Here is a 6,000-nt window from a genome sequence, read left to right as displayed (position 1 = left end):
CTTGTTGTTTTTTTTTCTTTTAAGATTCATTTAGAAAAACTGTGGCAACAATTTCCACTCAGCAGTTTTAGTTACCAGCATTGCCTATTATCAAGTAAACCCAGCATGTCATTTTAAACCCAGTATGTCATTTTTAGGTCCAGTTAACTCAACTGGTTTAGGAAACCAGCGTGATTTACTCCGACCTCCCAAAGCATAATTATGTTGAAGCAACTTAATATTAATTTAGAATCTCTTAATATTAAGTTGACAAATTAACTAGTTGAATTATTCTAACAATTTTTTTTACTCACAAATATTGATGTAATTTGTATTCGGAGTTGAAATAACTTTTCAAACCAATTATTATGAAATGTTTTCCAAGCTAAAAGGAACAGCTACACACTTTTTTTTTTTTCCCTCATGTTGCATTATGGGCAATGCAACCGCAAAGGATGTGCAAACTCACTTTACATGTCTTACAAGCTTGATGTTGTCCGTTAATGATAAAAGTGTTTGTTCATTGAACTCAAACATTTAAGCTGAGGTGTTCTTGATTTATTTTTGTGATGTATTGTCTTTTAAAAATTACTGTTACGGCTGCAGTGGGTCTCTGCCCTTTTTCCTTGCAGGGTTCTGGAGACAGGCCTTCTGCAGGTGTTATGTTTTGCCCTGATTGGTGCTCTGCTGCTTTAAAAGCTGCCATGCAGGCAGCAGATGAGAGGACTTTTTCCTTCTCCCTCCTCAGAACCTCATTTGGTTTGGTTTGTATCTTATGGTTGAGTTTTGTTAGGTTTGCTTTGCATTTGCCTATTTCTGGTTGGTTATGGGTTTTGCATTAATCTATTTTGGTTTCTCATTTCAGGTATTCCCTTCTCAGGTTTTATTTCTTTAGTATAATTTAATAAATTCAATTTTCACTGAATCAGAAAATCCTTGTGTGGTCTCCTTTAATGTTACCCCACCAAACGAGCCTGGTGGACGTAACATTACTCTATAAAGTTTATAGACAACTTATGCTGAAAAGTGCTTTTATATTCAGTCCTATCAACAAACACCATAAATATTTTTTCTTTATTTTGACCACATGATGGCGCCCTATAGCAACTCTTCGCTGTCTGGGCTTTGAGAAAAAAGGTAAAAGGAGATTTTTTTTAAACTGTCTTCCACAAAACATCTTTGGACCAGTTCAGACCAGCCCAGTTCATCTTTGGCCTTCATTCTTTTTGACATAGAACCAACTCACAGATTCTGGAAGTTTCCATCAGAAGATGGGAACACCGTGACCTTAAAGTAACGGACATGGCCAGCAACAGTTCTCAGGTAGGCTGTAGAGAGTACACAAAGACCAACTGACACAAAAGAGCCCCACATAGCCACCTATCACCACCAACAGAGCCAGCCAGAGGCATGTGAGGTGCTTAAGGATTTTCACCAATAGGGGGCCCAAAAAGTGCCAAACTTACTTACATGGTTAAAAAAAAAATACATTGAATAATACCTTTGATATACAAAGAACAATTTCTATATTGATTCTTTTTTTTTTTTTTGTTACAGTTAAACAAATAAATTACTTTCTTCCTCATGTTGACTGCTGCCACTTCTGGGGAAATATACAATATCAAGCTTGTTAACTTGTTTACTGTAAATGTATTGTACATGAGCTGGTGTTACTTTCAAATAGTAAGAATAATATGGCTCTCTTCAATGCCATTCTGTGTTTCAAAATCGCAAAATATACAATTTTAGTTTGCTTTTAAAATCAAAAGCAATAACACCGGTATAATGTAAGCTAGTTACAAACCATGCTAGTGATGTTACATACATAGAGTAGCTTAGGAATGATGAAGAAATGAAGATCTGCTTAAGGCCCAAAAAAGGTTCTGAACACCAGCTGAACTGTTAATACAGGCAGAAAGGATCCTTGCTTTCATTTTCACATTTGTATCAATCTAAGATGGTGCTAAGGCCTCTGGATGTCCTGAGACTTTTAGGTGCGTCTCTGCTTCACCTGAGGGTGAGGAGTCTGAGACGACGTTGATTCAGTGATCCCTGGTCCGTTGATCATGCACCAGGTATCGGGATTTGCTCAGGACTCATTACGGCCTGCTGGAGGGAAGAGAGCAACCAGTACAGGCAAGCTAAAACCTGGCAATGCCCCCACGACTTCTGGCGTAGCGTTGAGTCGACGGATGAGCCTCTGGTGTTCCTGCCAGCCCCTAAAAATTTATGACTGACATGTAGAGAGCTCAGCAGAATGTGCTTATAAAATAGATCCTGTGTCCTACTTATGTTGCTGCTGCTGCAGCAGCACAAGCTGCCTGCACACACAGACTCCAGGCCAACCCCACAAGGTGGCTGTGTGGATATGCAGGTGCTGCAAGGAGGAATGTTTGTGGTGGGTGCTAACTCGTTTGGTTTTTACAGTTGATGAATCTGTGTGTTGCTAATGAATTGCAGCGTGAGATTTAATGTGTTTAATGGGTTTGATAATGAGTGAGACCATTTTTAAAGCTTCAGTTTTATTTTACAGCCCAAAACCAACAGGTATGAAAATTGAAATTTAAAAAAAAAAAAAAAAACACTGTGGCAGTTATTTTGACTTTTATTGCAGGTAATATAATCTAGAAATGTTTCATGTTTCATCTTGTCTGCCCGATTCTGCATTTAAGACCTGCAACACATTCCAGAAAAAGAAAAAAGAAACAGAAAAACTAGAACAGGAAGCTTCTGGAACTTCATAATGTTATCAATAAAAAACTGAACTTGACTGTGTTGTTTGAAAATTAGGATTAATTAGGAATATATTTATTAATTGATTTGGAATCTGTCTTAATGGTTGATTTGAGCTGATTGGAAACGATATGTGAATTGGTGCTATATAAATAAACCGAACTAAATCCTCCATTCCCACAATATTTACAATAATATTGATCAGTTTTCTGCTTTTAATTTTATTTTGGATCCGGAGGATCTGAATGTCAACAATACCTAACGCAAACACAGAGGAGGAGCCCAATAAACACAAAGGAATTATCAGACAGACACTAAGGGCGCAAATGTAGCTTCTGTCCTCCCAACGCCTGACTAAGACACTGACGTCTCCACTGGTGGCTAAGCGCGTCTACCACAGCTGAAATATGAATATTATCTCATGTAAGTGTTTACATTTGTTGCTGTCCTGATTTTTAATCATTTATTGCTTGAATATCCTTATTCACATGTGATTTTCATTGCAGTTTTCATGTAACGGAAACACCACATTTGCAAAATTGTGGTGCAACCTATACATCACAAGTATAGGTTGCATAAATATATGTCATAATAGTTTTGGGTTTTTTTTTTTGCAACATTAGCAGAATATTGAAAACCTTTTGAGCAAATTTGTAGTGGAACAATGTTGTCCCAGACTAACTGGGGCAAGTGCTGCCTGAAGTTCCTCAGATGTTCTGGTTCGTTTTGGGACTTTCTGGATGACTCATCAATCAGCTGTTGGAGTAACTTGCCAGGCTGACCCACCAGGCTGACCCACCAGGCTGACCCACCTGGGATTGTTCACCACTGTTCCATGTTTTCTCCATTTCTGGACAATGAATCACTGCTATCTGCTGATGTTTAGAGTTTTAATGTTAATCTTGGTGTATTTCATTTATTCACATGTAAAGCACTTCACACGTTTTTCTTTCAATTAGCGGTACATTAAAACTACAGTATGTAACTTTAAAAAATATGAGTTGGTTTTTTTAACATATTTTGCTGAAAGTGTCAATATTTCATGATTTTCATTGCAGTTCTCATTAAAGGGAAACTGCAACCGTCTATATGAGACAGGTAGTCTTTGAAAAAATCAATCTCATCCTCCTCCCTGAACTATTAATGCCGTGTGAAGAAATGCACCGCTCCTGACCAAAAATAACCAATCAGAGGCAGAAGGAGCGTTTCAATCAGCATCGTGTATGTGCTGCTAACTATGGCAGCGAAACAACTCACTATTACAGGAAAACCATTTATCTCTGTCCTTAGCACATTGGACAGCACATACACGAGCTTGATTGGCAGCACTAATACCCTCCTCTCCTGGCTCTGATTGGTTGTTTTTCACTGAAAATAGAAGCACTGGGAGGTGAAGGAGCCTGATTCTTTTTTTCACCGTTTTTCTGTTTCACAATATGCTGTCATGATAAAGTGACAGTTTTAGCAAATATATGAAAATCCAGGCTGTCTTATTGAGATATATAAGCTCTCATTTATAAGAGAGACCTGCTTTGATAAAACATTAGATAAAACTATTAGATCTAAAACTCGTCTGCTTCATCTAAATCAAGATCCTAGGTGTTACTGTATCTACCACAGATAAAAACGTTCACAGATGATTGGCTCTAAACCGATGAAAATTTGAACCAGCCTTAAACATTTTTTGACAACAGAAATGTTAGCAACATTTCTGTGATGGCTGCTTGTCATCACTGAAGGTTAAGATGTGTAGAACCATACAGAACCTTACAGTAGCTGTTTAAGTTTCTCCTCAGTCTGTTCTATCTGCTCTAGTTCTGGGTGGAAAACACTCGTCCCATCCGCAGAGAGTCAGTTTGACCTTACGGGTAGGAGATTGGTGTCTGGAGCTCGGCCATCGCACCACTCACTCCCTGTCTGCTTTCAGAGCAGGGTCCAAACACTCCACAGACCTTGACATTTCAATTGGTAATAAACTCTCCTCTCTCCTCTAAACTTACCAGAGACTTTCTGAATGCAGGTGTTTCGCCATTGAGATTCGATTTTTCTGCATTCAGTTTTCTCTCATTGTTACACACGCAACAACGTTTGCTTAGAATGCATCGCAAGTATAGGTCGCATAAATATATATCATAATAATAGTAACTGAAAAAGCTACTTGAATTTCATAGACGTGTTAAATTATTTAATTTTTGTAACATTTATGCTGGTCTCAAATCAAAAATCAACCTGCAGTTGTAGATTTTGTCCTGCACACTGAGGAATAAGTCCTATTTAAATCAGCTCAGATATTAAACCATTAGTGATGACATTATTATAGTGAAATATCAACAGCAGAAAACAAATAACCTAACTGTTCTAACCAAAAGAATTTTCTGAAAGGAATAAGCAGTCAGAGTATTATCAGTGAAATGTTTAATTTTATCAACAATATTTTTAGCGTATCCCTCTTTCTCTCTGAAACTCAAACTTATGATTTTCACACAAAACTTGCAGGTCTAAAGTTCTGACGTCAGGTAATGAAAAGTTCTGAAAAGAGAGAATAAAAAGAAGAACGGCTTCGTCTAAGTTATTTATTTAGGATTTGACCAACTATAAAGTTTTATTGCTTGTTTCATAACTGGTTACTGAATTATGTTTTTATGATGTAAACCTTGCCTTGTTGCTGAAATGTTCCACAACAAGTCAAATAGACTTGATTTTATTTGTGTTTGAAATATGTAATGACACGTTAACAACTAACAAAGTCTATCAGATAGTTGAGGTCAACGAAAACAGATCAGATGATCAGAATCAGAATTAGCCTTTATTGTCATTTATTTCAGTGAAGTCCATCCAAAACAAAGACAGACAGACAACATGAGCCGACAGGAGCCTGAGGCTGCAGCCATCATGGGAGGTGATAAGGAATCACTCTCCTGTAATTTAGGCACTAGTGGAATTTATTGAACAGGAAATAGACAGGAAATAGTGAGAAGGAAGTAGAAGACATGCAGGAAAAGATTCCAGATGAGGAATTGAACCAGGACAGCTGCATTGAGGACTACCGTCTCTGCACATGGAGCATGTGCTCCACCAACACACTAACATACCCTACTGTTGGCCGGAGTCTGGACGTCACCTCTCATCCAGAACTGTTCATCCCTCAGCCCAGTGGACAGGGAAATCTCTGCACACCAGGAATGAAAACGTTCAGCAAACAAATGTTTTTTTTTGTTTGTTTTTTTACAACCGAAACCCAAACATGGTGTTCAGGCTTGTTTCAGTGCATCTGTTTGGACTCTCTAC

The sequence above is a fragment of the Xiphophorus maculatus genome, chromosome 15, assembly GCF_002775205.1.
Source record: "Xiphophorus maculatus strain JP 163 A chromosome 15, X_maculatus-5.0-male, whole genome shotgun sequence".
Taxonomy (NCBI): domain Eukaryota; kingdom Metazoa; phylum Chordata; class Actinopteri; order Cyprinodontiformes; family Poeciliidae; genus Xiphophorus; species Xiphophorus maculatus.
Note: the sequence above shows the minus strand (reverse complement) of the source record.